Source organism: Pleurodeles waltl, chromosome 9 (assembly GCF_031143425.1).
Source record: "Pleurodeles waltl isolate 20211129_DDA chromosome 9, aPleWal1.hap1.20221129, whole genome shotgun sequence".
Lineage (NCBI taxonomy): Eukaryota > Metazoa > Chordata > Amphibia > Caudata > Salamandridae > Pleurodeles > Pleurodeles waltl.
The window spans coordinates 305127088-305153340 of NC_090448.1; positions in this window are offsets into that span (position 1 = coordinate 305127088).

Genomic DNA, 26253 nt, shown 5'->3' on the forward strand with positions numbered 1-26253 from the left:
AATGGCGGGGGGCACGGATGGTGCCACCCCCGCAAGGGAGCCCCCTTCCGAGGACGTGTCCGTGTCGCTGCAGGCTCCAGTCGTCCCCGTCGTGGAGCTCCCCTCACCCTCCGTCTCACTGGTCCAGTCTGACTCTGTGGCATGGCCCTCCTGGGCCATGTGAGATGCAGCTCCCTCCTGCCCCGATGCCACTTCTCCTCCGCCTGATGATGCTGATGCACACAAGCACAGAAAGACAAACAAAAAGGGGGGGGGAGAGAGAAATAAAGGGATATTGAGTACATGGATCTCCGGTACAGTTAGCGGACATGACAGACACAGATGCCCCCTGCACTAAGTTGCGCACTTGGGGTACGCTACGCATTCCGTGGAACATGCCCTACACGCCTAGAGTTGACAACTGCACCCATGGATGACACGGCCCAGGGATGGCTGTACTGACAAACTACTGAGGGTGGTGGCTGGGGACACAGGGGCTTACGGGGGTGCCCAGCCTACAGATATCGCCCTGGCCTAGGGGGACCCCCAGCCCTCCTCCCCCACCCAGACACCTCCACTGCGCGACAACAGAGTAGATAATGCTTGTACTCACCCCCTTGTGTCTGCTGTGCTGCCCTCACGCGCCCATCCAAATCAGGGTAGGCCACCGCCAGGATCCGGAACATCAGGGGGCTCAGTTGACGGCAGGCACCCCGCCTACGTTGGGAGGCCATCCCCAGCAGAGACTCGGCGGTCTTCTTGGTCCCGCGGCGGATGTCCTCCCACCTCTTGCGGCAGTGGGTGCCCCGTCGATGGTGGACCCCCAGGGCCCGGACTTCCTTGGCGATGGCACGCCAAATCCCGATCTTCTCATGGGCGCGGACCTATGTGACACGTACAGGGAGGGAGAAATACCACGTTCAAGTTACTCAGCATTTTCCTTTCCAGTGGCCCAACGCCCCCCATCCCCGCCAGGCCCCCCGCCAGGCCCCCGCCAGGCCCAACATGCCCCCCATCCCCGCCAGGCCCCCCGCCAGGCCCCCCGCCATGCCCAACATGCCCCCCATCCCCGCCAGGCCCCCCGCCATGCCCCCCGCCATGCCCAACATGCCCCCCATCCCCGCCAGGCCCCCCGCCATGCCCAACATGCCCCCCATCCCCGCCAGGCCCCCCCGCCAGGCCCCCCGCCATGCCCAACATGCCCCCCATCCCCGCCAGGCCCCCCGCCATGCCCAACATGCCCCCCATCCCCGCCAGGCCCCCCGCCATGCCCCCCGCCATGCCCAACATGCCCCCCATCCCCGCCAGGCCCCCCGCCATGCCCAACATGCCCCCCATCCCCGCCAGGCCCCCCGCCAGGCCCCCCGCCAGCCCCAACATGCCCCCCATCCCCGCCAGGCCCCCCGCCAGGCCCCCAAGCCAGCCAGTGGCCCCAAATCCATATTGAATTAAACTCACTTGTTGGTCTGGAGGACCGTAGAGTAGCGCATACTGGGGGAGGACCCCATCCACAAGTTTCTCCAACTCCTCTCCAGTGAAGGCAGGGGCCCTTTCCCCAGTCGCAGCAGCCATTGTCCCTTCCAGACCGAGGTCACAGCAACACTTGCAGTATAGGTCCTCTCCTGTGAAAGTTCAAGTCGCAAGTGGATAAGTAGATAGAAAATGGCGGTCACGTCCGCGGCGGTGCGTACCGCGGCGGTGCGTCCCGCCACCGCCGGCGCCCTTCGCCATTGGCTCCTGAAACCCATAGGGTTCAATGTTAACCAATGCGGCTTTGCGCCGCGGTCTTCACCCGCCGCCCGCCGCGGTGTGCCACGCCAGCGCATTGACCTCACATCCCATTGTCACACTTCACAGGTCAGGCAGCCGCCATTTCCAGGGCCCACATGGCTCAATTTCAACTGCGTCACACAGGCCTAGGCCTTGCATAGCCACTCAGACACGCCATTCACTGCATAGAGAATCGTATACTGTGCTAGCTGTGAGTACGTACCTGTGGGTTGCTTGACTGTGTGCTCCATGTTGTCCTTCCTAGGCACCGTCCGCTGGGTTGGGCGAGGAGACGGATGAATCCTCCCGTGTACCGACCGCTGGTGGACGTGTCGACAATGGAAGAACGCCACATTATCCTGACCTACCGTCTTAACCGTGCCACTATCCATGAACTGTGTGCCCAGCTGGAGCCCGACCTGATGTCCCCCATCCGCCAACCCACAGGGATTCCCCCTCTGGTGCAGGTCATGTCAGTACTACATTTCTTGGCAAGTGGGTCATTTCAGACAACCGTGGGAATTGCTTCCGGGATGTCTCAGCCCATGTTTTCGAAGGTGTTATCCAGAGTGTTGTCTGCCCTGATGAAATCCGTGAGGAACTACATCATTTTCCCTGAGGTGGGCGAATTGGCTACAGTGAAGGGTGATTTCTACGCCCTTGGACATATTCCCAACGTAATTGGTGCCATTGATGGGACCCATGTGGCTTTGGTTCCCCCAAGAGACAGGGAGCAGGTGTACAGGAACAGAAAAAGTTACCATTCAATGAACATCCAGGTGGTGTGTTTGGCTGACCAGTACATCTCGCATGTAAATGCCAAATTCCCAGGGTCAGTGCATGACGCCTACATCCTCAGGAATAGCAGCGTCCCTTACGTGATGGAACAGCTACAGAGACACCGTGTATGGCTAGTGGGGGACTCTGGGTACCCCAACCTGTCGTGGCTACTGACCCCAGTAAGGAATCCCCGGACCAGGGCAGAGGAACGGAACAATGAGGCCCATGGGCGTACTAGGAGGGTGATCGAACGCACCTTTGGCCTCCTAAAGGCCAGGTTTAGGTGCCTGCATATGACAGGTGGATCCCTAATGTACTCACCTAAGAAGGTGTGTCACATCATCGTGGCCTGCTGCATGCTTCACAACCTGGCTTTGCGCCGCCAGGTGCCTTTCCTGCAGGAGGATGGTCCAGATGGTGGTGTTGTGGCAGCGGTGGAACCTGAGGAGAGTGACGAGGAGGAAGACGACGGGGCTGAAACAGACAACAGGGACAGAATCATTGAACAGTACTTCCAATAGGACACAGGTAACATTTCAAAGATAATTTAGTAAATGCTAACTACTCTCCAGCATCTCTGCTGCCTGTCTATTTGCCCCAGTGTATGATGACTGAGTTTTGGCTTTTCCCTCCCTATTTCAGATCTGGGGTCCCCACTACGAGTCCTGTGCTTCGTTTCCCCATGGACTACAGCTTTGTGGCAGCTGTTTGTTGACTTCACCATGTACAAGGACATATTTGCACTGTCATGTCAATTACAATCTATTGAAATCACAGCCAGACTCCTGATATTTTGGTGCAAAATAGGTGTTTATTGAAGTGCTCAAAATGGGATGGGTGGTTTCAAGTGGGTGTGGGCTATGGTGAAGGAATGTCCATGGCAGAGTCCAGAGTAACAGTCACACAGGTGCATTGTCCAGAGGCCTGTGGAGAGATGGAGCATGGGCAGTTCAAGGATGGACAGGGTGACAATGTGGGACAGTGGGATGACATCAGGTGGTATCCATTGCTGGCGGGGGTCTTGACATCCTACTCTGTCTTCTTGCGAGATCTCAGGGCCCTCTTGCGGGGTGGTTCTTCTCCTGCAGGAGGTGGGGGTCTGGTGGGCTGCTGCTGTGCGGGGGCCTCCTGTCCACTAGCGCCGGCGGAGGTGGATGGCTGTTCTTGGTCCAGGCTAGTGGCAGGGGCCCTTGGGTGTTGTTCAGTGTCCGCCCTGCTGTTTACGAGGTCCTGCAGCAGCCCTACCATGGTAACCAGGGTGGTGTTGATGGCTCTGATGTCCTCCCTGTACCCCCGATAGTGTTCCTCCTGCAGCACCTGGATCTCCTGGAACCGGGCCAGTACCGTCGCCATCGTTTCCTGGGAGCGGTTGTATGCTCCCATGATGGTGGTGAGGACCTCGTGGAGAGTGGGTTCCCTGGGCCTCTCCTCCCCCCCCTGTCGCACAGCTGCCCGCCGAGTTGCCCTGTTTCCCTGGGCCTCTGCCCCCTGGCCAGTGTGCCCACTACCACTGCCCCCAGGTCCCTGTTGTTGTTGGGGTGGTGGGTTATCCTGGGTGCCCTGTAGTGGTAGACACACCGCAGATTGACGCGCCCTGGAGACAGAGGCATGGGCCTGCTGGGTGGGAGCTGTGCTGGTGTTCCCAGAGGGGTTAGGGTCTGTAGTGGCCTGGGCCTGTGTGAGGGGAACCGACTGTCCAGAGGTCCCCGATGGTCCGGGCTGGTCATCGGTGTCCAGGTCGACAGAGCTGCTGTCATCGCTGACGGCCTCTTGGGTGGGGGGTGTGGATAATTCTGGCCCCTCCGCCGCGGTGTGTTGACGGTCGGGTCCTGCAGGGGTATAGAGGTATGGTTATAGTTTCAATGTGTGGCATATGGGTGTATCTGTGGGTTCTCGTGTCCCCAAGTGCTGGCATTCGTGTGTGGGGGCTTTGGTGAGGGTGGCTTGTGGGGGGGATGTGTATATGCATTGGGCATGCTTTGGTGATGGGTGTCCATGCTTAGTGGACGCATGCAGGCCTAGGTTTTGGGATGTGTGGGTTGTGATGGTGAGACATTGGCGGGGAATAGGTGTGCTGGGGGTGGGGGTGAGGATGGTGGTGGGGGTGAGGATGGTGGTGGGGGTGAGGGTGGGGGTGACGATGGGGGTGGGGGTGAGGGTGGAGTTCGAGGATGGGGGTGAGGTTTGGGGTCTGATTTGGCATGCAGGTGGGGGGGAAGCAGTATTGAAGCTTCAACTTACCAGTATCCATTCCTCCGCCGACTCCTGCGAGGCCGTCAGGATGCAGGATGTTCAAGACTTCCTCCTCCCATGATGTGAATTGTGGGGGTTGAGGTGGGGGTCCTCCGCCAGTCTTCTGCACGGCGATGTTGTGCCTGGATACCATGGAACGCACCTTCCCCCGTAGGTCGTTCCATCGCTTCCTGATGTCTTCCCGATTTCTGGGGTGCTGTCCCACTGCGTTCACCCTGTCGACAATCCTTTGCCATAGCTCCGTCCTCCGGGCAATGCTGGTGTATTGTATCTGTGTGCCGAACAGCTGGGGCTCTACCCGAACGATTTCCTCCACCATGACCCTGAGTTCTTCGTCTGTGAAGCGGGGTTGTCTTTGGGGTGCCATGGGGTGGTGTGTATGATGTGTGGGGTGGAGTATGTGTATTTAAGTGAGTTGAGTGTGGTGGTGTGTGTTGTTTTGTGTGTGGATAGTGTGTGGGTGATGGTGTTGAGTGGCTGTGGCTGTTATGTTTGGGATGCTGGTGTCTCGCTCTTGTCTTCTTTACGAATTTTTAAGCGTAGGGGTTTGTGGGTGATGTGGGTGGGTGTTTTATATTGTATTGTGTGTGTGGGAGGGGTGTGTGTATGTGTATCAGGTGTGTGGGATTCAAATCGTCCAATGTGGGTGAGTTTTGTTCGTTTGTGTGTATTCTGACCGCGCCGGTGTGTCCCGCCAATGGAATACCGCGTTTGAATGACCGCCGCGTGGATTCGTGGGTCGTAATGGCATGGGCGTATTTCTGTTGGCGTGGCGGTGGAGGTTTGGTCACCTCCACCTTTCCGCCGACCGCTGGTCTGGCGGTCTGTTGTGGCGGTCGGATTTTCGGAGGTTTGCCTTCTGCGGGTCAGAATGACCGTGGCGGGTTTCCGCGACCGCGGCGGGATTATGGAGGATTTCTGACCGGCGGTAGGCGCCTTTTACCGCCGAGGTCAGAATGACCACCAAAGTGTCCGAGATGTGGGGTCTATGGAACATACATTGTACATATGTTTGCCACTTGTGGGGAACTAACGGCTCTGAGAGATGGTATCCAATCTGTTCTGAAAGGGGTCCTGGGACATGATCTGGACCTTACCCCCGAGACCATGATTTTAGGGGTCACCGAGGAAACAGGGGGATGCCATGGAGCATTTACCTTTCTGGCCATGGTGGTCTATTGAATATGTATATCTTCTGCATGGTTGAACTCACGACCACCGTCATGGCAGAAATGGCTGGGCAAATTATTTTCTGTTTTTCACCTGGAAATGGCACTGTATGAACACAAGGGGAGATGGGCTAGGAATAAAGGGAAGGCAATATGGGGGCAATTTCAGGAATAGATCCTGGCCCATTAATATTTCATTAACCCAGGCTCTCCCCTCAATCCACAATAACAGAAGCTTCCCTCCTCTAGGCTAATTGGGCTATGCAATAATTTTTTTATTTTTGCGAACTCTTACATTTTAATCAAAAATGATGTATGATTGTCACTATGTCTCATTCCTTTCCAAATTAAAAGTAAATAAATAAAAAAAATAGAATGATTGAAAGTAAGGACATACAACTGTTTTTTTTGAAGGTCGCAGGTTCTGGTCTGTCGTCACGTGTATCGTTTTTCTCCAATTTGACAGTTAACAAAATATTAAGCAATTTGGAGTCTTTAGAACGTAAAGGTATTGATGTTGTTCCCGTCTTGAGTGAGAGGGCTTTAAGGTTAACCAAGCGGGATCACCAATTTTCCGATGGTGTGTGGAAACCTTTCCCCTCATGCATTACTGTGGTTAAACAGGACACAAACTCCCACACTTTCCAGGACCTAAAAATTCACCTGGGGTCCTATGGCCGGGAAGTATTATTTAGGGACCTTCCCGTTTGTCCTCCTCCTGATTTAAGTATCATCCCCCATTCTTGGAATTGGTTACCAGCTGTCTTGAGTAGTACTAATACAACCTCTAGACCAACAACATCACTAATGTAGCAATGAGCTAACCCTCGTATCTTGGAATGGGGAAGGTATAAAGTCTAAAGGGGAAAAAATAGATTTTGTGAACTCTCTCAATTCCGATATAATTTGTCTTCAAGAAACCTGGTCTATTGGGGAGCTTCAGTTTAAAAAATATTATTCCTTTTGTTGTAAGGCCTCCCCCTCAATGAGGAGTCATGCAAAGGGGGTGGGGTTGCATGTTTGCTGTCGAATAGACTGCACTGGCAGTATGAATGTTATAGGGATTCTAGCAATTTGTTTTTAGCAGTAACATTACACCGCATTGGAATTGGAGCAAAGGTAGTCTCCCTCACTTTGATCAACTCTTATGTTCCGCCAGGTGTCCCTTTTAATAATATTTCTTTACATAAAGGAACTTTGTGACAGGGATCCAGAAACCCAAATCATTATGGTAGGAGACCTAAATTGTAAGATTTCGAACCCGGAGCTTGCATCCTTTTGGGATGAGGAAAAGGAAGAAGCTTTTAGATTACCGCCTTGCACTTTTCCCCACAATTTAAAGTCCAATAAGCGTGGGAGGCTCTTTCTAGAATATTTAAGAGAGAATGATTGTGTTATTGTTAATGGTAGACTTCCATCTGACTCCCCAGCCCATCCGACCCACAAATCGCCTGGGGGTGCTGCAATTCTGGACTATGTGGTAACAAACTATCAGTCTTTCTCTATATTAAAGGATTTACTAGTAGTACAGACTACCCTTAGTGATCACAATGTTTTGGTAATATCTCTTGACCTGAAGGCACAACACACTGTTTTATGGAGTCTGGCAGGGCAGCACCCCCAGTTAAGCGTTAAAAATGGTAGAACATTTTGGTCCCCGAATAGTTTTAAGGGGCTTAAAGGAGTCCTGGAAAGTACCCTGAATGACCTTGGTAGCTGGGTAGGGAAAGAAATGGAGAGTTTCATTAGTTTCATGCAAATGGTTGCCTCAATTCCTAGTCAAAAGCCTCAGAATAAATATATAGCAAAACCCCCTAGCCTTTTATTAGTAAACAGAGAAATAAACGCTCTAATCCATAAACAGCATAGGGATTATTCATCCATGAGGCAATCTCAGTTACATATTCTAAAAAGAAGGAGAAGGAGATTATGAGCGCGCCTGAAAAAAGGACGCCACATATAGATCCTGGGTTGCAATAAGAGAAGCAGACTTCTCTGGCCATACTAGGCGGTTTTGGTCCCTGATTGCCAAAGGGTGTGGTACAAGAACCAGACCCCTCCCAATAGCTATTAGCGAGTTTAGCTGGTCAATTTTTCTATCTGAGCTCTATGCCTCAAATGGTACTACTGTGGTAATCCCTCAAACCTGCTCCGACTCCCTTTACTCATATCCAACCTTAAAAGAAATTGAGACCACAATAAAAGGAATGCGTAGTTCCGCAGCTATGGGACCAGATAAAATCCCAATATTGTTAATAAAACATGACTTATCCTCCTGGTGTAAGATTGTATTCCCGGTGTTCCAGTATTGTTATGAAGTCAGGGATGTCCCTCAGTCTTGGAAGGGTAGTGTTACTGTCCCTTTGTATAAAAAAGGTGATCAAAACTGTCCTATGAATTACCGCCAGATTGCACTCTTGGATGTGGTCGGAAAAATCTTTGCTAAATTTCTACTGTCACAGATTGATGATTGGGCAGAAAGGTGCAAAATTATTCCCTTAGAGCAGTCAGGTTTTAGGAGAAATCATGGCACAATTGACAACATTTCCATTTTGCAAGGAATTAATGAAAAATATGTCTCTCTGAAAGGGGAGCAGATCTATGCAGCCTTTATAGACTTCTCCACAGCACTTGATAAGGTTGACTGTGTCCTGTTATGGAAGAAGCTTTTAAGTTTAGGCATGCAAAGCATCCTCTTTGATCTCGTGGTTGCTCTTTACTCCTCCACCTGGTGCAGAGTTCTACTAGGGGGTGAACTGGGTCTATCTCATGTTATTTTAACTAAAAACGGCCTAAAACAAGGATGTATGCTGGCTCCATTGTTATTTTCTCTGTATCTTTCAGACTTACCAGCACATTTAATCTCATGTGAGGGTTTTGCTCCCAAATTAGGAGACAGATCGTTATGCTGTCTTCTTTATGCAGACGACATAATCCTTTTAGATCGTACCCCAACAGGGCTTAATAACAGATTAAAATCCCTTGAACAATATTCTGAAGCGCACTTTTTAAAGATAAATTGCTCAAAAAGTAAAATCTTGTGCTTTCATGGGGGAAAAAAATTAAAGTACTGCAATTTTATCTGGACCATGGGAGCTCAACAGCTTGAAAGAGTAACTTCTTACACATTCCTGAGTAAAATTGTCTGCAGGAATCTCAAAGAACATACACTATTGACACAAGTGGTTTTAGGTTTCTGTAATGCTTATTAGGTTTCATTACTGTATAGCAATATGTTTGTTATGATGTGTATGTCTTTGCAGCCTTGAAAAAGTCATCAAAGATGAAAACATGTCGGCCGCCTGCTCTTTGTGGAATAAACAGCTCCAGTTTTTCAATGAACTCTAACAGTCTTATTAACTGGGCATACTACATGGTATTACCATCTCTTTTGAGGCTGTTTCTGCCTCAAAAGTGATGCTCATGTTTATGAAAATAACATAACATGCCAGACAGCGATCAAATTTTGAAGTACAGCCCTATATGACCAGCCATAGCCCCTAACCATTCAGCATATGCCCAAATGTGTAACGCAACCGCAATTGCCCAAAAATGTCTTTAAACACCCACGCTCAACCACCATGTACAGCAGTATGGCCTCTAAGCTCTGTTACAGGCTAAAATGCCCACTGTGGTCTTACACAGGTGTATCCTCCAACATTCAGACAAATGGCCTGTGGAGCCTCCCTGTGATCAAGACTCTCCTCAAGTGTTCAGTCCAGCCTATAGTTTGCAGAAACAATCTGAAATACCCAGTGCAGCTTCAAAATGCGCAGTTATAGCCCCATTTCCTGTTAGCAGTGTCCAAGTGCATAGATATCCCGTTACATACCGAAGGATGATGAAGATGAGGAGTCTATTTGAAAACAAGGGTATACTCCAGCCTATTACAAGTTCAAAAGCAGAATGCCAATCCACCGGTACAAAAGCTAAATTGCATGTATGTGTTTACTATTTCATACAGACAGACATGCTGTAAGATACAATAGAGCATATGGAAGGTCACTGCATTTAAAACCACAATATGGTCGTATATTTTTATTTTCTGTCTACAAGTAATGAGATAATGTAATTTTAGAGGTGTTCTTGCATTGGCAACGCTGAGAAACTAACCATTATGAAACATTTGCTAGACCAAGCGCCACACCACGTTTTCCAGCCCTCCATTTACTTGCTGCTCCCCTAAACCCATAAAAATTAAGGATGTGCCAAGCAATTTTTTTTGTTGCAAAATTACTTGAAAGGCAGTTGTTGTTTTCTCACATTAAAAACTAACGTGAGACCTCACCTTGTGTTCGAAATTCATGCGAGATGTCGCCAGGAGACATTTTCTGCTCACATTTTTGTTACATACGCAAAATCTTGTTAAATTTCCCAAGACTCACTTGTCTCAAAAATACACATTTCTCACGATTTCATAGGTCTTTAAAATTTGATTGGGATTTATGATGAATAACTTATATGTAACATTGAACTTTCTGGTTTATGATTAGCCAAACAGCTAAATGAAGATGTTCATTGATTTGTCGGTACAGTGCACACAAATAGAACGCATTGCAATGTGGACTCACTTTAGGAACCATATTTAACCATTCTCATTCCCTCTATAATAAGATATCTTAAAAATGTGGGTCTCCAAGGTGACTTAGAATCTGTAACTCTATTTAGCATAGATCCTGAGACAGCATAAGAGTATTAGTGCCCCACATGTAAATCGTGAAACATACTTTGAATTTGCTAAAGATTAACATTTCCATATTTTATATTTCATTCAGGTTAAAAATGGAGAGACAAAACAATCGAAAACGTATAGAACAGTGATGAGCAAGGCGATGCTAACTTTACTGTGTGGGGAAGCAAACCGTCTGACAGATGTTTTTTTACAAATAATGCACAGAAGAGGGTGGATACTGGCATGTAAAAATAATAGTTTATACCCTTTGCACACTATACGCCCCTCATTACAGGTACATTGATATTTGGGGTACCTTCTGTTCCTGTATCGCAAATTTGAGTTTTGTAATAAACACCAGCAGGTTAAACATGTTGATATTCATCAACAAGTTGTGTTATAACTATCGTACCCTTGCTGTGTTTCCCTGAGCACGCCAAACCGGCTAAAATGTATGGGCTGGAAGGTAAGGTTTGAAAAAAGGCACAGCATGTGGAATTTGGTGTGTTAGAACTACACGTTAAGCCTCATATTTATGTTGAAATTCAGAGAAGAAAGTATTTTCCACACCGTAAATATTTTACCCTGAGGTAACCGGTATTTACATATGTAATAAATAATCCCACTCTATTCTATCAAGCTGGTAGTGCGGGCCTAAGTAAATTCTGTTCTCAGGCCCTGATAGAAATCATTATTACCATGACCAATGATAATAAAAGCTGCTTTATTCATGAGCAAGTAGACATATGTAAATAAGCATTGACAAAGCCAATAGGTCTGGCGTTATCAGCCAGCCTTTTGGCAATTCTTGTTTTGTCATGGATTTTGCAAAACTTTATTGTTCAGGAAGCTGCCAGGTGTTCAACAATCTAAAAGAAAAGTTTTGACTAAAGGCAAAAATGTTTATTGGTCTCAAAAATGGCACTCCAGCGACGCGTTGGCCCTGGATGAATGCTTGACTGGGTTGGAGAAAAATGTGAATGACACAACCACAAACAAATGTATGAAGTGTGGTTGAAAACTCCTATAAGTAACTGTATCATACTCAAAAATTGTGTAAAATCAAAAGGTCCTGGCTAACACAGACCCAAAAAAGCCAATCATTCTGCCATTAGCAGCCATCCTCTTTCCTTTGAGAAAGAACCAAAGAAAGAAAGGAAGAGAGAGAGAGGAAATAAAGAAAGCAGGAAAGAAAGCAAGAAAGGAGGGAAGAGAATGAAGGAAAGAAAGACTAGAAACCAAGAAAGAAGGAAAGAAACAAGGAATGAAAGCAAGAAAGAAGGAAAGAAATAAAGAAATAAAGAAACAGGAAAGCAATTAACAAAGAAGGAAAGAAAGGAAAAAAAGTAAGAAAAGGTAAGACAAATGGAAAACATAAAGGATGAAAGCAAGAAGGAATGAAAGATGGAACGAAAAAAGGATAGATGGAAAGAGAAGAGAAAGGAAAGAGGGAAGGAAAGAAGGAAAGAAAAGAAAAGAAAGAAAAGAAAGAAGGAAAGAAAGAGAAAGGAAAGAAAGCAAGAAAGTGTGGAAGAAGGCAAGAATGAAGAAAAGAAAGGGAGAAAGAAGGAAAGAAAGCAAGGAAATAAGGAACTAAAGAAGTAAAGAAGGAAAGGTGGAAAGGAACAAGGAAAGAAAAAAGGAAACATGGGTATAAAGAAGGAAAGGTGGAACAAAGTAAGGTAACAAAGGTAGGCCAAAAAGAAAGAAAGTGAAAGGAAAGCGAAACAAACAAACAAAACAAATAAAGGCGTGAAGAAGCCAAGAGTGAAAGAAATCAAGAAAGGAAAAAGAAACAAAGAAAGAAGAATAAGAAATAAGGAAAGACAGAAAGCAGCAAAGAAAAAAGGAATGAGGAAATAACTAAAAGAAAAAAAGCTGCAAATTAAACACAATAAAGGCTAATTTTCATGTTTGCCAATGTTTATTAGCAAACCATTGGTGAAATTAAGTTCAGAATAAACCTGTTTTGAAGAATTGTCTGTTTATGAATTCACATGTATATCTTGCAGCTTTCGGTTTGTGTACAGCTTGCATAGTAAAGACAGAATAACAATACAGAACAGTTACAAATGGACAGTCTGTTTTGCTGTGAAATACCAGCAGTCAGGTAAAGGATACTCCAAAAGGAATTTACTATAGCATTCGCAGGAGACAGGAACTGATAAAGCGTAGAATGTGGCCTGTGCCCTCATCACTTCAGACTCTAAACACAAAGACAACACTAAAGTAATTATGAAGTAAAAGCAAAAACCAAAACATTGGCACTGAATGGAACTACCTTGTGTGTGGATGTGCTCCTTGTGAAGGAGCAAAATGCAGTCTCTCAAAATGCAGTTAACCATTCCCTGAAGTAGACTGGCCCATTCCCCTATGTGCTGTATGCTGTAGATGACAGAAGCAAAATGTGAATGACACAACAACAGAGCAATGGATGAGAAGTGGCTTAAAGGCCCTTTTAATTAAGTATATTATACATATAATTTTAGTACAATCAAAAGGTCTGTCTAACGCCAGCCCTAAAATGTTGCAAGTGTAACACCCTTTAAAAACGTGCAATATTGTGGCACCCATTCCACCACATACATATTCCAATGAGGTCTCAAAAACCGAACCACTTCAGCCACAAGAATCTCGGTCCAGTTCAAAGAATGGGCAGCACAGCCAGAGTTCCAATTAATTCAATTTTATTTCATTTTTCTTCTCCAGTGCAGAAACACCTCAAGTGGCGACTTGTTTTAGCTGGAATCTTCAACTGGCCAGAGAGTTACCTTTGATACAGAGTGTTCTTAAAGGAGAACAGTCCCCACCTTCCCAAAACCGATGTGGGTGCACAGAACACCAGAAATTACTATACAATACAATTGCTTTACGGGTCCTCAATGTTAGTGGACACCCTACAGATTATAACAATTTAAAAGAATTAATCAACATATTTTCTCTGTGTTAACCTCCACATTTCCTTATCTCTCTTGTTTACATCCCTCTGATTCTTTTACAATCACATCTTTTAATTTCCTATTTTGTTTTCATCTTTTCATTAAACATGCTCATGTCTCTTAATATTATATGTATTTTAAAGTGAAAGTATGATCATGTTTCTTATCACACCTGCTGCTGTTTCCTCTATTTGTATCAGGGAAACGACTCCAAAAGCCGAAATTCTTAAAGTGCACGTGCCAGTTATAAAACATAAATCTTTGTACCACAATTATGCATCCATCGTCTATGCATGGGTGCCCCAAGACCTTTGGCTTGTGAAGTATCAAGTAGTCTTGTAAATGGGCCCTATACTATATATGGAAAGGCAGCTCAACTGACTATCAAAAGACAGGGTGAATTTGCACACTTAAAATGCTTACAGTATGATCATAGCAACAGGGCATGAAGGCAACAAACTTAAAAAATTAACTATAGCATGCTGGTGGACACGATGTCAAAAATCATGCTATCACTGCAACTGGCTAGGATTCTTTAGCAATGATATTTTTTTTCAGAATGCAAATAACAAACATGAGTTTTCATCATGCAATTATGTCAAACATATGAAACATTTCCATAAAAGGCTCATAACAAAGCCCCACAGAGCACTGCTCAAAACCATGACGTTGACTCTGAGGATGGAAAGATGTATAGTTGGCAGTGAGTTTTTTTGTTTAAAAGTGTGGATGCCCCACAGCCCCTTCATGCATGCTCCCCACCTACAAGGCCCCCACCTTTTTTCCCCTATTCCTGTGGACAAAAAAATCAAATGAGATAGCAGGCTTAATACTTTCTAGAACTTGAAAAAAGTGACGTTGTGCTGGCAGTTTTTAGGTCAAAGACTACCAGAAAGCACAGCTACCTGGTTTGCTAACATCATGCAGACATTCACAAAGCTTTCTTGGGAATGCATTCTGCCCGTTGCTTATCAGTGGCTTTTTTTTTGGTTTATAACTCAAATTGTCCTGCTTTCTATTTGCTGGCCTCTATTTGTTTTTCACTGTCCAGCTTGAGATCGTCACTTCCCTTGCCCAAACCTTATTTACAGTATCCTTCTGAATGCTCCTTTTCTGTAAACAGGTGTTATCTTGTCACATTAGCTATGCATTCAAAAAAGAGGTCAAATGTCAGGCTATGTCCACTGAGGGAGCTTGGTGTTTACTTTTCTTTCTCTGACTTCAAAAGTGAAAAGATTTATGTGGCAATCATACTGGCTACTGGGGATAGCTCTAACATGTGGTAAAAACAAATGCCATCAAAACAAATCAATACACTAGGTGATGACATTTCCACACATTATAGTTTGTATGCTGTATGTGTTTATCAGTAAAACTATATGTCTGTGCAAATGAAATGGTCATTTCAATTGAAGATGTGCTGTCTGTAATGGCAGTTCACTACCAAACCATGCATACTCCACTTTACCCCACTCCACTCTACTCTGCACCACTCACACTATGCCACTCTAATCTATGCCACTCCACACTGTCACTGCACTCTACTTTGTACCATTCCTATGTACTGTGCCATGCACCATTCTGCTCTTTGCCACTTCATTCTACTCTAGAACAATCCACTTTGTGCAACTCCACTCTGCACCACTGCAATCTATGCTGCACAACTCCACTCTGTGCCACTCTACTCTACTCAGTACCACTCTACGCCACTGCACTCTACTCTAACAACTGCACTCTCCACCACTTTACTCAAACAATGCACTCCACGCTACTGCACTCTCTGTCAATCTACTCTGTACCACTGCACTCTAGGACACTAAACTCTTTGCCACTCTATTCTACACTCAACACTCTTCTCTGCAACACTGCATTTGCCGCACTGAACTCTTCAACTCTCTACTCTGTGCCACTTTACTCTTTGCCACTGCACACTATACCACTGCACCACTCTACTCTATGCCACTCCATGCCACTACACTTTATGCCACTCTAATCTACTGTGCACCACTAAACTACGCCACTGTACTCTATGCCACTTTACCCTACACTCTGTAGTCTACTCTACACCACTCCACTCTATGCCAATGTACTCTACTTTACTATGCTCCTTCACTACTTGCCATTACACTCTACACCAGTCCAGTCTAGACCACTCCACTGTACTCTGCACCACTCCACACCTGTACACTTAATGCCACTACTCTGTGCCACTCCACACTGCACCACTCAATTCTACCCTGCAGCACTCCACTCAATGTCACTTCATTCTACTGTGAAACTCTCTTCTACACCACTGCACTCTATGCCAGTCTATGTTGCGCCACTCTACAACACTCTACTCTATGCACGTTGCTCCATGCCACACTACTCTGAACCACTGTACTCTACCCAAAGTACTCTAAACACGTTACTAAAAACTAATACAATCTACACCACTGCACTCTATGCCAACTACTCTGCATCACTGCACTCCACACCAGTATATTCAACTCTGCAACACGGTATTCCACTGCACTCTACTCCACTGAACGCTATGCCACTCTACACCATTGTGCTCTACGTCACTACACTCTATGCCACACTATTCCACTCTGCACCACAGCACTGTATGCCATTGGGCTTTACAGCACTCTTCTCCGCCACTGCAGTCTACACAATGTGCTCAGTGCCAATATATGCTTAGACACTGTACTCTGCAAGACTGCACTCTCTGCCACTGCATGCTATGCCACTCCACACCATTGCACTCTACATAACAGCACTCTATGCCACTCTTTTCTACTCTGCACCACTGTGCTGTATGCCAGTGCTCTCTACAACACTCCACTCTTCAACACATTACTCAGCGCCACTGCCCTGTGCGCCAATGCACTATACACCACTACACTCTAAGACACTCTATTCTGCAAGACTGCACTCTGCCACTGAACTCTATGCTACACTGCACCAATGCACTCCACTCTGCACCACTCATCTCTAAGTCGATGTAGTTTACATCACTACACTCTTTATAGTCTACTCTGCACCACTGCACTTCATACTACTGCACTCTATGCAATTTCTTGACACTGCACCCTGCAGCACTCTACCCTGCCCCTGTACTCTATCCTGCACCAGTCTCCTCTACCCTGCACCACTTCACTCTACTCTGAAACAGTCTACTCTACGCCACTACACTCTACACCACTCTGTTACTCCCTGCACTCTATGCCACTGCAATCTATGCTGCACCACTCTACTCTGCTCTGCACCACTCTACATCACTTTACTCTATGCCACTTTTACGCCACTGCCCTCTACACTAATGCACTCTATTCCACTTTACTCAAAACCAATGTACTCTAAGTTACTGCACTCTATGCCAAGACACTGTGCACCACTGTATGTTATGCCTCTTCACTCAAGGCCACTATTCCACACCACAACACTCTACTCTATGATGCTGTACTCGATTAAACTCTACCCCCCCATGACACTCTTCTCCACTTTATGTCCCTCCACTCTACACCACTGTACTCCACTGTATGCCACTCTGTAACACAACTCCACCATACAATGCTCTATACAACTCCCTCTATGCCACTCCATGCCACTTTAGTCCACTCTGTTCTATGACACACTACTCCACTCTATGCCACTGCAGTACTCCACACCACTCCACATCACTCTGTCACTTCACTCTGAGACTCTGTTGCACTCCACTCTAAGACACTCCATTCAGCACCACTCTATGCCATTCCACATTTTTACTCCACTGGATGGCATTCCACTCTACGACAATCTACTCCGCTGTACACCACTCTATTATACAACACAACTCCCCCATGCCTCTCCATGCCACTTTACTCCACTCTATTCTATAACACACTACTCCACTCTATGATACTGCAGCACTCCACTCTGCAGCACTCCACTCTGTCACTCTACTCTGAGACTCTATACCACTCCACTCTACGACACTCCCCCCAGCGGCACTCTATGCCATTCTACTCTACTACACTACTCCACTCTATAGCACTCCACTCTATGACAATCTACTCCATTGTACACCACTCTACAAAACCATACTTCACTGTATGCAATACCCTCTAAGCCACCCCACTCTGCTCTACACCACTCCAGAACACTCTATGCCACTTCACTCTATTCCACTCTGACACTCTACTCCACTCAGCTCTACGCCACTATGCCCCTACACTCTACACCGCTCCATGACACTCTACTTCACTCCACTACACGCTACTCAACGCTACTCTACACCATCCCATAATTTTCTGCATCATTCTAAAACACCCTACTTTACTCCATGACACTCTACTTTACGACACTCCATGCCACTCTTCTTTACGCCACTAACGTTTTGCCATGCTGAACAGCTTCCAAGCTGGTGTACAATATGGCTAATACATACTGACAAAGCCAATAGCTCTTACATAGGTGAGACCCATTGGCTTTGACCAGTGCTTGTTTGACAAGAGTCATCAAGGCCCAAGAAACATCGGAGCCTCCATGTGGTGAGGCTTGCTGCTTACTTACAAGGAAGTCATATCGTCTCTCATTGCAGGTCCCATGGTATACTTACTCGTCTGAAAATCAAGCAGCAGCAGAGTTAGGTAGCAGTATGGCTGCCTCTAAATATCTGTCCCATCTAGATGCTTCAGTCACAAATATCAACATCTGCACAATCTTGCTACCACAAACACAAACTTCAATACCTGCATCAACATCTATGAGAAATCACTTCTCTGTGCCTCTCCCTGCATGTTTTACACTATCTCATGTCATCGCTCTCCGATAGCAAATTTACCCCTATAATATACACATTCCATACATAGGCGGTCATTCCAACCCTGGCGGTCCGAGACCGCCAGGGTTGGGGACCACGGGAGCACCACCAATGGGCATTCTGACCGCGGCGGTACAGCCGCGGTCAGTGACGGAAAACCGGCGGTGTACCGCCGGTTTTCCGCTGCCCTGAGGAATCCTCCATGGCGGCGCAGCTTGCTGCGCCGCCATGGGGATTCCGACCCCCATACCGCTATCCTGTTCCTGGCGGTTTCGGCCGCCAGGAACAGGATGGCGGTATGGGGTGTCGTGGGGCCCCTGGGGACCCCTGCAGTGCCCATGCCGATGGCATGGGCACTGCAGGGGCCCCCTAACAGGGCCCCAATAAGATTTTCAGTGTCTGCCATGCAGACACTGTAAATCGCGACGGGTGCAACTGCACCCGTCGCACCCCTTCCACTCCGCCGGCTCCATTCGGAGCCGGCATCCTCGTGGAAGGGTGTTTCCCGCTGGGCTGGCGGGCGGCCTTCTGGCGGTCGCCCGCCAGCCCAGCGGGAAACCCAGAATAACCGCAGCGGTCTTCTGACCGCGCAGCGGTATTCTGGCGGCTCCCGCCGGCCCTGCGGTTACCGCGGCCGGCGGGAGTCAGAATGACCCCCATAATGTTTCAAACAAATCAACAGACATATTTGAGACTGCACCAGTTTCCACTGGAAGAAAGTTCTGTTGAAGGTTTTTAAAAGTAGGGAATAGATAAATGTTATGAATGGGTTTGTGGTTTGTAGTCAGTTTGCACTCTGTCCCAGCAGGGACCCTCACTCTAGTCAGGACAATGGAGAAACACACTTAAATAACGCCCGGTTGATCCCCTTGTTAGCTTGGCGCAAGCAGTCAGGCTTATCGCAGTGTGTAAAGTATTTGTACCAACACACACAGTAACACAGTAAAAACACAACAGAATGGACACCACACAAGTTCAATAAAATAGGCAATATTTATCTCAATCAAACAAGATCAAAACAACAAAAATCCAAGAAACACAAGTCACAACATGAATTTTTAAAAGATTAAGGTGGTCATTATGAACGTGGCGGGAAACACCGCACCGCCGGCGGTGGTCGTAACTACCGCCAACAGGCTGGCAGTCCGGACTGACAAATAATGAAGCACATAAGAAACAAGTAGTGGCCCATCCCCGCACCGCCATTTTTGTAGTCCCGCCGACGATGGATGAGGCCGCCCTCAGGCCGGCTGGAAGGCCCTACCCGTCCACCAAATAATGAAACACCACACCGCCTTCAGTTCTGGGGCGGGAACCACCGCCAGGCAAAGCGTAGCAGAAATTACCCATATAAAGGGAAACACTCACCGGAGGCACACAGAACACACCGACACAGACATGGAGCGAGAGTTCGAAATAATCCCAGTGCTTCTCCTTGCCATATTCCTCCAGGACCCTGACCAACGACGAAGACGATGACCGTAAGTACTGCAGCTTAGTACACATGGGAAGAAAGTTCACAGTTACACACTGACCCCACCCACACCGGAACGCACTCCCAACCCCTCCCACCATCCCAAGCCATACATACCATAACAAGATGTACTTACCAGACACAAGCCTACAAATACCTGTACCAATGCACACGCCTGTGCACACCACACCCCACAGTGAAACCCTGCACAACATCTCTATATTGTGCCAACAGCACTGCTGGGCACCACTCAAATTGAATTGCAACAAAGAACATGAATGTCCAAATAAGGCCATTGGCCAGTCCATTGCAAAGTCCCGAAAGGGCAAATATAGCCCAAACTTGGCCCCTACGATGGTAAAAGAAACTCCACTGGGAAGGGGCATAAATGGGGCAAACAGGCACTTCAGGGAACAGGGGCAGGGGGTGGTGGGGCGGGGACTCAGGTCTTGAAGGGGGTTTGGGGTTTAGGTGTAGGAGGTGGAGAGGGATTGAGCTTGCCCTTGGAAGGAGGGGGAGTGGGCCTGGACCATGGGGGGCAGAGGGACCTGGGGCAACACGGGGCTTCTTCCTCCCTGGGGAAGGGGCACGGGAATGGGAGGACTGGGGCAGACTTAGACGAGGAAGGAGTGGACTGGGCTAGGGCATGGGAACCTTTAGGGACAAGATGGGTGGGCCAGTGGGTTTAAACAGGTCAAGACTGGAGAGGAAAAGCTTCTTAGGTGCAGTTGGAGGGGATCTGGAGCCAGGTCTGGGAGTGGAGGTTGAGGGAGTGGTCGTACGAGGTGTAGGTGTGCTGGATGTGGATGCAGGTGCCTGTTTAGTATGCTCATATATGGTGGATGCGTGTGGTGTGGATGAGTGTGAATGTTTGAGTGTTTTGGGAGGAAGGGGGTGGACACCGTGGGAGAAGACAGGCTGCCAGTGTAGATGGATGTTGTGTGGGTGTCTGCAGGTCTGGTGAGTGTGCTGCAAGTGTTTGTGAATGTAGTTGTTATGAGTGCAGGTGTGGTGTCTGGGGTGCATGACTGGATGTCAGCTTGTGGTGACTGGAAGAATGGGGGCAGCAGCAGTGACTGAGGGTGCAGTGTTTGTGGGTGTGCATGGTGAGGTGACAGTCAGGGAGGAGGGGGAGGCTGACACAGTGGGGGAGGTGTATGTTGTTGAGTGTGCCTTGGTATGTTGGGTGTGTGCATGCCTGTGGTGGGAAATGTGGTACTCGTGTTTCTCAGTGTGCTTCTTGTGTGTTGATCTGTGTGCATGGCTGTCTGGGATTGGTGAAGGGAGTGGGGGGCTGGAAGAGGTAGAGGTGGTGAGAAGTGGACGGAAAGACCAGGGACACTGGCTGCCATAGAAGAGGAGGCCAGAGCCTGATAAGATCTCTGTAGGCCAGACATGGCACAGTGAATGCCTACCAGGTATGCACTGCATTTCTGCATCTGGGATGCTAGCCCCGGGATGGCATTCACGATGGTTGTCTACCCTACATAGATGGTCCTCAGGAGGTCAATAGCCTCCTCCGTGAGGGCAGCAGGGAGGACTGGGGCAGGGGATGTGGTGCCTGGTGCGACGGAGACGCCCTCCGTCCTGGGTGAGCGGGCAACTCAGTGGGGATCAACTGGGAGGTGGGTGATGGCATGCGGGGTGGCAGAAGATGACAAAGAATGGGTGGGCCCAGTAGGGTCCACCACCACCAGGGAGTTGCCATTGGAGGAGGTATCAGTCACTACCTCCACTGGTAGTTGCCTCCTGTGGTACGCCCCCGCCCTCCAACCCACTGGTCCCCTTGGCGTTTGTCGACTCTGCCTCCTTGGAACCATGGGCTGCTGCATCCCCACTCACCGGTGCCTTAGCTGCCTCGCCAGATTATGCTAATGTACACAGAGACACAAGAGCACAGGGTTGGGGAAACAAAACAAGACATAAGTATGTCAATTCCTGGAAATATGTACATTATGGGACACATGCACTCCTACCCAGTTCAGGCACTAACCCTCAGCAGACACAACACATGTTATGAATGTGCCCCTGACTAGTAGGCATGACCCCAGAATATACTACACTAGCATCCTGAACCACTACTCTGATACACTTTGTGAAGTGAACCCATGAGAGACTATGCCAAGCCAACACATCTACAAGTTAATGAGGATACATTCAATAAAATATTACAAAAAGGGGACCCCTCACAGGCCCACAGACAGTGCCAAAACTAGCTATGACACTATCCCATGGACGTGGAGGGGGGCAGGACTGCAGGGACACAACTGTCTATGTGCCTGGCACTACAATGCACTACAATGCATGCAACCCTCAGCATCTAACTACACGCATCATAGTGGCATCACAGCAGTGTTGGTACTCACCGCCTTGTGGCTGCTGTGCTGCCTTCAAGCGCCCATCCAGATCCGGATATGCCACCGCCAGAATGCAGGCCATTAGGGGGGGTTAGGGTCCGATGGGCATCCTTCTGAGTTGGGAGGCCTTCCCCAGCTGGGCCTCTCTAGTCTTCCTGGCCCAGCACCTCAGGTCCTCCCACCGCTTCCTACAGTGGGTGCTCTGCTAGTTGTAGACCCCAGGGTCCGCACTTCCTTGGCGATGGCTTGCCACAGTCCCCTCTTCTGATGGGCACTGTCCTGCATGGGACACACAGAGTAAAGGATCAGACGTCAGTGTGGGTGCCCCCTACACAAATGCCATGCCTGTTCATACTGACATGGCCCATGGAGACTTGCAAATGAACAAATAACAAGCCAAAAACTGCCAGACACACTACGGGTGAGCATTCACACAGCGAACAAAAACGCATACATGCATCCACCACAATCACACACATCTAAGGAGGACAGAGAGCAACTAATCTGCTCCTCTGGTCGCCCATACAACTTCACATACAGGGGCAGGACCCTGTCCACCAGCCTCTCAAGCTCCTCCGCGGTGAAGGCCGGTGCCGTTCCCCTGTCACACGCGCCATCTCAGGGACCAGAGTCAGGACACAACAGCACATGCAGTGGAGTTCTTCCCTTCACGTAATGCAGGAGTCAAGTGTCTGTCAAAATGGCGGCAGATACCGCCGGCGGCGATCATGATTGGCCCAGGTTCCCCATTGACAACCATGTAATCCAATGATCAGGTGCATGGCAGTGAACACTGCCTACCGCCATGACTACTAACGCCAGCGGAATTAAGTCACTTCCACACTACAATAACTGGATGGCAGGAGGCTGCCATTTTGCTTTCACCACGTCTCCATAGACTGGCCGGGGGCCTCATCCATGGCCCCATTCTCTCTCTCCTTTGTCGATCACTGACATGAGTACTTGCTAACCACATGTACTCATGGTTGGAAGTGTGTCTACACTGTGATGCCATTATGACTAAGAAACCTCACCACACATTAGCCTAATGGACTACCACATTCTTTGTGTTTGTGTGCGTTACCTATGTATCGCATTGTAGAAATGTATAGTGACACCATGTGATGCAAGTGTATGTCGAAACTCAAAATGTGTTCCTTCATCACCCATAGGTGCAGACCCATGTGGCCAGGGAGAGCCCCATCTGTTTACAGGCCCCTAGTAGATCTGGCCACCGTGGAGGAACATCACATCAACATAACTTACCAACTTAATCGAGCTACAATTCTTGACCTCTGTGCAGTAATGGATCCTGTTCTGAAGCCAGGCAATCGGAATCAGCAGGCCATACCTACAACTGTGCAGGTGCTATCTGTGCTCCATTCTTTGACCACAGGCTAATTTCAAGTAACAGTGGGCATGGCTGTAGGGGTATCTCAGCCAATGTTCAGCCACATCCTGTCCAATTTCCTGGATACATTTGTTCAACACTTGCAAAGTTATGTCCAGTTTCCCCAAAGGGCTGATCTCACCATCATCAAATCTGGATTCTATGCCTTTTCTAATATACCCCATGTGATAGGTGCCATTGATGAAACCCACATAGCCTTCATACCCCCAAGAGTGAATGAACAGGTGTATCGGAATCGTAAGAACTATCACTCCATGAATGTCCAATTGGTGTGGACTGCTGATTGATACATTTCACATGTCAATGCAAGGTTCCCAGGATCAGTCCATGATTCATTTGTCCTGAGAAACAGCAGTATGCCACACATGATGGGACAGCTACAGGGGGACAGAGCGTGGCTCATAGGTGAGTGTGTATGACACTGGATCAGTTACATAGCTGACAGCCAGGCTGTATGCAAGTAATATGTGTGTGTTTAAGTCCTCTTTCACCCACTTCTGCAGGGGATTCTGGCTACCCCAACATGCAATGGCTCCTGACACCTGTGAGGAATCCCAGGACAGATGCAGAGAGGAATTATAATGAGGCCCATGGTCATACTAGGAGGGTGCTAGAGCGCATCATAGGACTCCTGAAAGCGAGATTTTGTTGCCTCCATCTCTCTGGAGGATCTCTGTGCTATGTCCCTGACAAGGTGTGTAAGATAGTGGTGGCCTGCTGCATGCTGCACAACTTGGCTGTGAGGAAAGCTATCTTGCTTCTGGAAGAGGAGGGTGCTGTCCAACCAGCCCTGCAACCTCAGAGGAGGGATGAGAGTGATGGTGAGGAAGAAGAGGGGGAAGATATCAACGCCAGGACCCAGCTAATCCGCATATACTTCCAGTGACTCTCAGGTACTGTTCTATGATGCTGATGTCTTCACTGCATTGTTTCAGTCTGAGTCATGTAATAAGTACTGTGGTGTCCTTTACAAGTGAAAATGCAAAATCATGACTGAAGTGACAGATGCCAGTGCATTCAATGGTATTTACAGTGTGACATACCTCAGACACTACAGTGTGTTGGATCCATTCCTGCAATAAAAGTGGCATTATGATGGTAACTGGCTAATGCATTCACATTCACAATTGATCTCTCATATTGATTAAGGACAGATATTTTGAGTAGTACACAGGTGTATTTATTCAAAGCCAAAACATACATGAGTGTTGGGATAGTGAAAGCGAGTGGACACATGGTGAACAACATACTCAGGTACATATGATCAGCTGTTGGCTGCACAGGGGTATCGTCCATTGGGCCATTGGAAGATGGTGAGATGGCAGTGGCATGTCAACGAGGTAGCTCAGTGGCACACAAGGGAGACAGTTCAGGGAAGAGTCACTTCCTGGCGTTGGGCTTGGTCTTGGCTGGTGTTTCAGTGGGATATCTGGGTCTGTGGGCACATTTGCAAAGATTCAGCTGGGATGCATGGGTGGGGGTGCTGATGTCCTGTGAGTCCTCTGGCAGTGCCACCAGTCCAGTGGATGCTGCAGATGTAGATGGCAGGGCAGTGTCCTGGCTAGTGGTAGGGGCCTGCAGACAGGTGGAGGGCTCTGGCTGGCTGTGGTACTCGCGCTGCAGCACCCCTGCAATGGAGGCCATGGTGGCATCGAGCTGTTTCCATTGCTCCATGGACTCCTGGTGGTGTGCTATCTGCAGACTCTGATTCTGCTCCAAGGTGGCCAGGATCTGGCCCATCCTGTCCTGGGAATGGTGGTATGCTCCCAGCATATTGGTGAAAAGAATGGAAGAATCCATCAATCCTTTCTATCAGGACTTTATTCCAGTGGTTGGAGGACTGGCAGGTGAGAGACAATACCCTCACCCAGGCACGGCACAGAGGGACACCTTCTATTAGGCAGACAGCTGCTATCCCCAAAAAGCCCTTACATCAAAATTGGCTAAGTGCCACCAATGAAAGGTATTGTGGCAGGAGCTTGGAGGATGCTAATGGTTGGGTGGGGATGACTCTAAGCTCAACTAATCTATGAAGTCAGCAAACTTGTGGATGTGTGGCAGTGTTAGGTCGGGCGAAGTCTCTAGTACGAGGAACAGCCATCTGTTCTCCTGCAAGCAGTGAGGGCAAGCTTGTGTCTGGGGTGCAAATTCAACCCTCTCCTATGGGTTGCCTGAACAATTCTCCTGCAGCACTGACACAACAGCTGCACTCACCTCCTCAAAATGACTCACAGGCTGACACCAATCACCCACACATAAAAAGTCCACCACCAATTTTGCTTTGAGAGGCACAAAAAGGAGAGCGTCAGGGGCTTTGGGTATAAATAGACCATTTGAGGCCTCTCCCTACCCAAGAAGTGACAGTGTTGGGTGGGCAAAGAATTGACCGCCCCACCCCTTGTTATGGATTTCCTTGAAATTCACTGCATGAGGAGAAGGGGGATTTAACATGGAATTAGGAAAGAGCATTATGCTGTAACTTCTTTTAGCTGTTTCCCTGCGTATGACGCTGTCATCTTCATCTCCTACAGTACTGCAGGTTTCTGCCATTGTCCTTCTAGTTGCCAGTAACATCTAAATGCCGCCTGAACGAAGATGTGTTGGTTCTATTTACAGTCAATTTGTGCTTCTTTATTGTTAGGACTGTTTAGGTGAAGCATATT